This window comes from Chionomys nivalis, chromosome 5 (genome assembly GCF_950005125.1).
Source record: "Chionomys nivalis chromosome 5, mChiNiv1.1, whole genome shotgun sequence".
NCBI classification, from domain to species: domain Eukaryota; kingdom Metazoa; phylum Chordata; class Mammalia; order Rodentia; family Cricetidae; genus Chionomys; species Chionomys nivalis.
Window position 1 is genome coordinate 700,368 of NC_080090.1, and position 10,546 is coordinate 710,913.

Below are 10,546 nucleotides of genomic sequence, written 5' to 3' on the forward strand. Positions count from 1 at the left end.
TGCAGGCAATCTGTCTGTCACACTTCCTGTCAGCCTTTGTGAGAGGAGGAGGGTCCAGTCACTAAGCCGGCTCATCCGCTGTTCATACACTGCTCTCCAGCCCTTGCTTATGTCCCTCCTCTCTGCAAACCTCCGTCCATGCAGTGAGCAGTTAGTAAGCAGGGACTGAGGACACCGGGAGTGTCAGCCTGATTGGGAACTCACAAGTGAACATGCGTCCACCTTTGTCCCAGAGAGAAGTGACCTTTTCCTCAGTAGTTGTCCCCAGCTGTTAGAGCCATCTGCTATAAACAGAAATGTCTGGGGAAGTTTTCTGAAGGATATGGACTACCCTAACAAAAGTACTTTTCCCTACCACACAGCTCCGAGGGATGGCTTGGAGTAGTTTTATAATTACTAATCTATCCTTGTGGGTTTATGTGAGTTTGAGGCCAGCCTGGTCTACAGAGCAAGTTCCAGGACAGCCAGGGCTACACAGAGAAACTGTTTTGAAAAAACAACAAACAAAATCCAAAACCCAACAATTAGTTTGTTTATTTATTTATTTTTTGATTTTTGAGACAGGGTTTCTCTGTAGTTTTTGGTTCCTGTCCCGGAACTAGCTCTTGTAGTCCAGGCTGGCCTTGAACTCACAGAGATCCACCAGCCTCTGCCTCCCGAGTGCTGGGATTAAAAGCGTGCGCCACCACCGCCCGGCCAATTAGTTTTTTAAAAAGAGTACTCAAAAACAATTAGAATATAAGAAGTTAATCCTAATAAAAACATGACAGATAAAACAGTGTTGTGTATTCTATATTTGTTTTAAGAATCTCCTCTCCATAACCCAACTCTCCTATATCCTCAGGCTGCTGTCTCCCAAATACACACTGTCATGGACACACACCTTGTCACACAGACACACTCCATCACATACACACCATCACATGTGGCTAAATTCATCCTGGGGATAAAGAGCAGAAGGACATTTCTATTTATTAACTTTGAAAAGTAGATAAATAATTAATAGCCCTGGGAGTCCCTTCATAGATTCTTAGGCAACAGACCCTTTGGGCAGCCTTCCTTACTCACAATTCAAATGTATTCTTTATCTCTCTGGCATTATAACTCATAATAATCATCAGATAATTATAACTTAAATTCTGGTTATTAAAAATATGTATACACAGTTTGTATAGAGATAGTAGACTAGTAGATGTTTAAAATTGAAAATTTTTGAAGTAGTTGTTTATAAAGTTTTTAAGATTTGGGTGGTGTGGTGGTGGCGCACACCTTTAATCCCAGCACTTGGGAGGCAGAGGCAGGAGGGTCTCTGTGAGAGACTAGCTTGGTCTGCGTCATTCTAGACTACCCAAGGCTACCTAGTGAGACCTATCTCAAAAAAAAAAAATTGAAAGAATATCTAGACTTTCTGGTTCATTATTTTTATTTTAAAATTGTGTAAGGATCTGGGGGTATGGCTCAGCAGTTTAGAGCACTTGTTCTCACAAAGGAACCTGGTTTCATTCCCAGCACCCATGTGGTGGTTCACAGCTATCTGTAACTGTAGTTTCTGGGGATCTGAGTTCCTTTTCTGAAGTCTGAGGCTACCAGGCATACATACGTGCAGCAAAACATTCACACATATGAGATAAATAAGTTTTAATAGTGTAAGATGGTTGCTGGAGCTGTAAGTCAGTGGTCCAGCATGTATGAGGCTTGAGTTCAATCCCAGCACCAAATAAAATGTTAGAACCGTGCTCTTCAATATTAAGTGTGCTCTTTAATAATGTTAAACATATAGGCAAATGTGAAATGGAATAGGCTAAATTTAAAAAGATAGTTTGTTGAATGAGAGGCCATCCAGCCATTTCTGTGACCCTGGTCTAGTCTTAGCATTTGGGAGCTGGAGGCAGAGAGGGTGAGAGGCTAAGAGTCATCCTCAGCTGCAGAATGAGAATCCCTGCATGAGACATAGTTCTGAGTGGTTTGCATGGGTTTCCTATCTTAATCTTCTTGGGTCTTTTTTTAATGGAGGAGAGAGGCCATAATGCCAGTGATTGACTGTAGACCATAGCCGGGCCCTTCTTGAGACTAGTGTAAAACACCCATTGCTAGTTTGGACTAGGACTTACAGGTCCTATTTAACAATGATGGGAGTTGCTTCTGAACACAGACTTTCTATATGCATTTCTGAAAGGTGAGAATGCCTAGTTTCCTGATACCCCTTTGAGCCCTTATAATGTCTGCTTCTAATGTTAGGTTATTGTCAAATACTGTGGCATAGGAACAAATGTGTTGGTAAGGTTTAGCCAGAATTGGAACAATACTGTTCTTGTTTCCTGGTGTCTGCAGGCTCTGCTCTTTTTTAGCAGTATGTTTTGTTTATTTGTGTGTGATGGGGCGTTGTACTTGTGTGGAGGTAACTACAACCTTGGAGCCAGCTCTCTCCTACCACGTGGGTGGGTGGGTATCGTTTTTTTTTTTGTTTGTTTGTTTGTTTTGTTTTTGTTTTCCTCAAGACAGGGTTTCTCTGTTGCTTTGGGGCCTGTCCTGGAACTAGCTCTTGTTGACCAGATTGGCCTTGAACTCACGGAGATCCACCTGCCTCAGCCTCCAGAGTGCTGGGATTAAAGGTTAGCCGCCACCACCCGGCTTGGGTACCCAGGATCAAACTCAGGTCCTCAGGCTTGGCAGCAAGTGCCTTTATCCCCTGAGCCATCCTGCCAGTTCTTTGTTTCCTGTGATGGAAGATGTCCACAACATTGCTTCCATAAATAAGCAGAATAGAGCTTCATTAAATAAGGTTAAACACCAACACTGTTAGCCAGACATTGTTCTAAGCAGCTTACATATATTGTTCTGTTTTGCTTTTCCCATCAGCCTTATGAAATACAGTTGGCCCCATTTTACAGGTGATAAACTGAAGCCCAGAAAATTTGAGGCCACACAGCTTGTGTATGGCAGAGTAGGGTACTCAACCCCACAATATGCTACTTTTCAGAGCTGGCTGCTGGTAGAATGGGACTGGAAGTCATTGTTTATTTCCTTCAAGGTTAACAGAAAAAATGGAGCAAGCCCTATAAATTAATTTTTGTGCCTGGCCATTTTTGTGTATTTGAAGCCTTGGATGTCCATACCATTTTACCAGACTGATTAAGTAAATAAGGGGACCACGGAGGGACACTATGAGGATTTTCTTCCTTCAAAAGCTTCCACAGGGCACCTGAGGCACCTTTTTGGAGATGCAGCTCACGTCTCCAAGGAATCCTGGTTGGAATGCAGCTGTTCTGCTGGGCAGAGACTATATACGAAGCCAGGTGTAACCCATTGATTCAACCAACTCTGGACACCAGAAAGTGACAAATAAAAGCAGGAAGAAATTCCCTTTCCCTGTGCCGGGCGGTGGTAGCGCACGCCTTTAATCCCAGCACTCGGGAGGCAGAGGCAGGCGGATCTCTGTGTGTTCGAGGCCAGCCTGGTCTACAAGAGCTAGTGCCAGGACAGGCTCCAAAGCTACAGAGAAACCCTGTCTCGAAAAACTAAAAAAAAAAAAAAAAAAAATTCCCTTTCCCTGTAAGTAGGAAGGCTCTCACAGCTGAAGTCTTTCTGAGAAACACTAAATCAAGAGGCCCCTACCAAATCTGTTTTGTGTTTGCATCTGTGTCTAGACCTCGTTGTTTGGGCCTAGGATTCTGGAGGTGCAAATGAGCCAGACTAGATTTATTGAGGAACTCATATTCTCTCTCTCTCTCTCTCCCCCTCCCTCTCTCTCCCCCTCCCTCCCTCCCTCCCTCCCTCCCTCCCTCCCTCCCTCCCTCCCTCCCTCCCTCCCTCCAAGGGTTTGTCTGTGTAGCCCTAGGAACTCTCAGCTCTGTAGACCAGGCCGGCCTTGAACTCAGAAATCCACACCCCTCTGCCTCCAGAGTGGAATGCTGGAATGAAAGGTGTGTGCCCACCCTCAGTTCCCCCCACCCCTGCTCATACTTGTTCTCTTAGCACCTTGGCCAGGTCAGCTTGCAGAGGAGGTCACAGACACTTGACTGAGATGATGCTGCTTGGTCTAAGTTTGGTATGTAGTAGCAATATATAGGCTAGGTCAGTTCCGGAAGCTGCGGGTGCTCAGAGCTCTTAGAATGGCGCATACCCCAAGGAAAGTAACTGTCTTAGTTTGGTTTTTTATTGCTATGATAAAGACCATGACCAAAAACAACTCGAGGAAGAGAGAATTTATTTCATCTTACAGCCCACAGTCCATTATAAAGGGAAGGCTGAGCAGGAACTCAAGGCAGGAATCGGAGCAAAGGCCATAGAGGAACACTGTTTACTGACTTGCTCCCCCTGGCTTGCTCAGTTTGCTTTCTTATATACCTTAGGACCATTTGACCAGGGGTGGCACTGCCCACAGAAGGCTGGGCCTTTCCACATCAATCATCAAACAAGAAAACACACTGAGTAAGCTTGCTTACACTCCAGCCCAATGGGGACATTTTCTCAGTTGAGGTTGTTCTTGTGACTGTCTAGCTGTGTCAGGTTATCAGGAACAAACAAATTGTAAGCAGCACAGGGTCGTGGTCTTTCTGTTATGACTGGATGCGCTCTCTAAGAGTAGGCTCTGTGCCACTGCTGTGCGGGTCCGTGTGCAGCTTGGTTTATGCTATTTCAGACATTCTGAAAGTGGGTGAGAGTAAAGATGCCTTTAAAAATATTTAGTTTTAGTTTATGTGTATGAATGTTTGCATGAAAGCATGCGTGTGCACTGTGTGTGTGTGTGCAGTACCCACAGAAGACAGTGTATAATCTCATAGAACTGAAGTTATAGGCAGTTCTGAACTGCCTTGTGGGTGCTGGGAACCAAATCCTGGTCCTCTACAAGATCAACTAGTGCTCTTAACTGTGAGCAGTCTCTCAAGTCCCCAGAATACTCTTTCTTTTCTTTCTTTCTTTTTTTTTTTTTTTGTTTTGTTTTGTTTTTCAAGACAGGGTTTCTTTGTGTAGCCCGGGCTGTCCTGGAGCTCACTCTGTAGACCAGGCTGGCCTCGAACTCACATAGATCTGCCTACCTTTACCTCCGGAGTGCAGAGAATAAAGGTGTTAATTATTTATTATTATTATTTATTAAAACCTGAATTGGCTTTTGTTGTTGTTATTGTTTTGTTTTTGTTTTCCCTTTTGAGACAGGCTTACACTACATAGCCCTGGCTGGTTTGCAGCTTGCTATGTAGTCTGGGCTGGCCTCAAACCACAGAGTCAGAGCTACCTCTGCTTCTGCTTCCCCAGTGCTGGGTTAAACAGTCTTGCACACGCCAGGGAAGGATCCACCACTGAAATCTGTCCCTCAGCATGCTTTGTTTTTCATTTTGAGACAGGGTCTCTCCAGTGTGCACAGACGGACCCCGAATTCACTTTGTGACCCAGTCAAGCCTTGAACTTAAGATCCTTCTGCTTCATCCTCCTGAGTAGCCTGATTTTGTAGAATGCTAGAAGCTGTAAGTTCAATTCCCAGTACTGTCAAAAGCGAAAAAAAAAAAGAAACCATTGCCGTAATACCATTATGACACCTAAACAGTTTAGCCCCTTAATTATCATCAAATGTGCAGTTAGTGTTCAGAATTCCCCCAGCGGCCACAATTCTTTAAACAGTTGGCTTGTATGAAACAAGATCCAAACAAGGCCCACACATCACATTTCTTTGAAGTAGTAAGTCTCTGTCTTTTTTAGTAATGATTTTAATTAAAGTACCATATATAGAGAGGAGTATATAAATCCTTAAGTGTACAACTTGGCTTCTTTTCTTTCAGTGAGTATGTGTGCAGCCATCAGCCAGGCTGTGAAGTAGAACACTACCCAGATGCTGGTGGTAAACTGTTGTAGTTTAAGTGTCAGTTATCTTAGGGCTGGTGCTACTGTGTACACATGTGCGTATATGCTTGCTTTGCTGTTAGCACATTCTCATTTTCTCTTGTGAAATTTTTTTTTACTATCCACCCCTGCCTTTTTTTTTCTTTTCCTATTTTTATTGTTTATTTATTTTTTTGAAATGGGATTTCACTACCTATCCCTGGCTAGCTTAGAGCTTGATTTATAGTCTATGCCATGAACTCACAGAGACCCTTGAACCCCTGCCTCCCAAGTACTGGGTTTAAAAGGGTGTCACCATAACCAGTCCTTACTCCAACCCTTTAAAAACTGTTACCTTACTGATTTTATTATTTTATGGAATTTTAAAAATGTTAGTTTTATTTTGCACATCTGAGTGCTTGTCTTCATGAATGTAAGTGCACCACATATGTACACATATGTACCCTTGGTACAAAGGGCAGAAGAGGTGTTGGATCGCCTAGAACTGGGTATAGACAGCCGACATACCAGCACTGGGATTGGATGTGTATCATCTAGAAGAGCAGTCATGCTCTAACAGAGGAACCGTCTCTCTAGCCCCTGAGTTGTTGTGTTGTGTGATTTTGTTTTAAAGCAAGGTCTTATTAGCCATGTTGATCTTGAACTTCCAGTGTAGCTGAGGGAGTATAGTGCTGCAATTACAGATGTGAGCCACCACTGCTGACTGCATGCTAGATGAGACTGAACTACATCCCCAACCCTGACTTGTGGAATTCTTTGTATATTCTGGTTTTGAATCCTTTTGTAGATTTTTTTCTCCTATAGTGTGATTTGCTTTCACTTTTAATGGTGTCTTGATGAACTTGCCCACCCCCCCCCCCACTCCCACCTTTGGTTTTTCGAGATGGGGCTTCTTGTGTATTCTTAGCTGTCCTAGAACTCACTCTGCAGTGGATTTTTTTTAATATTTATTTATTATGTATACAGTATTCTGTCTACATGTATGTCTGCACAGGCCAGAAGAGGGCACCAGACCTCATTACAGATGGTTGTGAGCGACCATGTGGTTGCTGGGAATTGAACTTAGGACCTTTGGAAGAGCAGGCAATGCTCTTAACCGCCGAGCCATCTCTCCAGCCCCTCTGCAGTGGATTAAAGGTGGTGGTGCACGCCTTTAATCCCAGCCTCAGGAGGCAGAGGCAGGCGGATCTCTGAGTTCCAGGCCAGCCTGGTCTACAAGAGCTAGTTCTGGGACGGGCACCAAAGCTACAGAGAAACCCTGTCTCGAAAAATAAAAAACAAAAAACAAAGAACATGGAAAAGCCACCCTGGTGGTGGTGCACACCCTTAATCCCAGCACTGTAGAGGCGGAGGCAGGCAAATCTCTTGAGTTTGAGGCCAGCCTGATCAACAGAGTAAGTTCTAGGACAGCCAGGGCTACACAGAAAACCCTGTCTCAACCCCCTTCCTCCAAAAAAGAAGAATGTTTTTCTGCTTTTATAGTTGTTCTTCCCCTTTTGTTTTTCTTTCTCATTTCTCTTCTTTATTGTTTTTTGACTGAGTATTACTGTAAGGTTATGCTCCCAGGGGCTAGGATTTCAGATGTGTGCCCCATGGATATCTATTTTTCTTTTATTTATTGTTTGTATAGGGAAGGGGCATATACATGCTAAAGTGTGCATGTGGAGGTCAGAGGACAGCGTGTACGAACTGATTCTCCTCTTCCACCTTTCTGTGGGTTCCCAGGCAAACATGTTCCTCTCTCGAGCCATCTCAGTGGTTCTAGCTCTGCTCCTCCTCTCTTTTCCTTAATGATGCTTTATGGTTTTCTTTCTCTTCTTTTTTTTCCTTTGGTTTTACAACACAGGGTTTCTCTGTGTAACAGTCTTAGCTGTCCTAAAACTAGCTCTTGTAGATCAGGCTGACCCTGAATTCACAGAGATTGCCTGCCTTTGCCTCCTGAGTGCTGAGATTAAAAGTGTGCTCCACCACTGCCCGGCTCTTTATGGTTTGCTATATAGGAATCTCACATCTTTTATTGGAGTTATTTCTAGGTACTAGTTAAATATATCACATTCGAATTTTCAGTTTCTTTTCCCTGTCTTAGTGCTAGGCTATGGACAGGTACATACTTCATCATCAAGGATAATTTAAAATCTTGTATCAGTACTGTTCTTCAGTCTTGGATTCAGTGTGTCTCAGCAGTTTATAATTGTCTTCCACTGCCAAGCTTCAGTACAGGTGGTGCTGGTTCTTCTCAAAGCTCCAGCATTTAGCTCATCCTTTGAGGAGATTGAGAAGAGGGACTCTGGAGTCTGCTGAGGATGAAGGAGTTACCGATGGGCCAAGTGCATCCTGAGGGAGCTGGAGGCAGGCTGAACCCACTTGACCCCTTAGCAAAGCTCTGGGAAAGGGAGGACTGCATGGTGCCTGTCACTTTTGCTTGTCTTCTAGCCTAGGTGAGAGTGGACTTCTGTCTTTCTCAGGTCTTCTGCAAGTGGATGTCAGGAGAAGGATTAGGGGGTGCAGCAGGTGAAAGGTCAGCTGTTGGTAAATTCAGAACACGGGGTGTAAGCTGTGCTGTTTTCTTATTCCCTTGGCTTCATATTACAGAAGGAAGTACATTGACTCTTACTTCATGATGAACTCCTAGAGCTTTGGTACTTTATGACAGGGCCTGCCAGAGGCATCCCAGGGCCATCAGGTACCATGGCAGGAGCACAGTAGCTTATATTTATTGGTGCTTGCTATGTGCCAGGTGCTTTATTAGCTACTTTATAAATATTAATAATTTTAGTTATCACAGTTACCTGCAGCTAACACTGTTTTATATGTGTGTGTGTCTGTGTGTGTCTGTGTGAGTGTATGTCACATGTGTTGGGGTGCCCAGAAGTTGGGTTTTCTGGGGGCTGAAGTTATAGGCCTCTGTGAGCTGTCTGCATGGGTCCTGGGACCTGAGCTCAGATCTTCTGCAAAAGCAGCAAGAACTCTTAACCACTGGGTCGTCTGTCCATCACCACCACTCCTCCTCCTCTTCCTCTTCCTTTTTTAAACAAGGGCAGAAGCTGCACCTTAGAAAGGCTAATGACCTGTCCCCCAGTCACATAACTCATAAACGGCAACGTCAGTATTCAGACCCAAGGTGGCAGGTCCCAGCGCCCATGGTGTTCAAGTTAGATGACCTTACAGTGGCAGCTGCAGATGAAGCCAGAGGAGGACTTAGGAGAATTTGAAGATCCCTGCAGGGTGTCTGCCCAGACAGCCTACTGCACTCACTCTGAACTTGGTTACCACCAGTGAGATATCCCATGAGGATTGCCAGGAATATCTCCCAGGAGGTTGAGACCGTAAGAAGGCGAAGAATGACTTTAGCCACCAAGGTCAAGAGAAATGAAACATAATGGAGGCAATCCTAACTTAATCCTTAGATCAAATTGACAGGTGGGAGAAGTAGTCATTGATTTATCAATTCTATCACCTTAAAATTTCCTTGAAGTAACTGGAAGCCTGACTTCTGGTCTTTTGTTTCTCCGAGGCTACAAGTACATCTATATTTAGACCAATAGTCACGCTTCTGTGGTGATGGACCAGTGTGTTCCTCCAGAAATCGCTGTGAGCTGAAACCACATGTGTGTCCTTAGCAGAGAAGTCGTCAGCATTGTAGGTCTGGCCTATCCATGCCAGAGGGACTGCGGTACAAACTTACTCCGTAAACAGATAAGCAGCTTTGTGAGGCCAGCAGAGCACAGATCTGTCACAAACGGGACAGACTCGGAGCTTCAGGGCCTTTTATGTTGAAGAAAACGTCAAATTTCTCCCACTGACACCGGCAGACCCCGGGAGTCTCTTTAGCCCCATTTTCTCTCCCTCCCACATCTCAGGAGTTGCTGAGCTCTCTTTACCCCCTCAGCTTTGACATCTGACTCTCTTGTCATCATTGCCGTTAAGAGTTTGCATTCTGGCCGGGCGGTGGTGGCGCACGCCTTTAATCCCAGCACTTGGGAGGCAGAGGCAGGCGGATCTCTGTGAGTTCGAGGCCAGCCTGGTCTACAAGAGCTAGTTCCAGGACAGGCCCCAAAAGCTACGGAGAAACCCTGTCTCGAAAAAAAAAAAAAAGAGTTTGCATTCTTTGCAGTTTCTGCTCATCTGAATTAGACGACAGCCTCCTAAATGCTTTGTGTTTTTTCCTAATTAGTTGCCTTTACTACGCCCGAGCTCATCACAATATGAAACATCAGTCACTTGGAACTCTTTGGGTGGCCCTTTGTTCATACAGGTCACAGTCAATGCTCAGAGACTTCTAGTTAGCTCACACCTATTTTTTTGTGACCCTCTGTCTCCCACAACAGTCATATCAGATCTCCTGGGACTTTGTGCTTAGCATCTCTGTCGTGATTGCCCTCACCGGCTGATTCTTAACTTTTCATGGAGATTGTTCTAGAGTCATCTTGGGAAGAAGGGTTGGCACACTTTGGACACAGTCCTCTTCCTTTACCAAGGTCTGGCCTCCCTGCTAGGCTGTGAGGCCTTTGAGAAAGACCCTGCTCCTTATTGCAGCCCCAGTCCACCATGGGCACCTGCAGGCACCTGCCAAATGCATTCTTCTGTCTCCCCAGCCTTCTATCCATTCTTTGACCGGTTTTTAAAGCGCTCGCTATATATCTAAGGCAGAAGTCTAGATCCTGGAAATATGCAGTGAACAAGACACAGACTCCAAATTCCTGTGTAG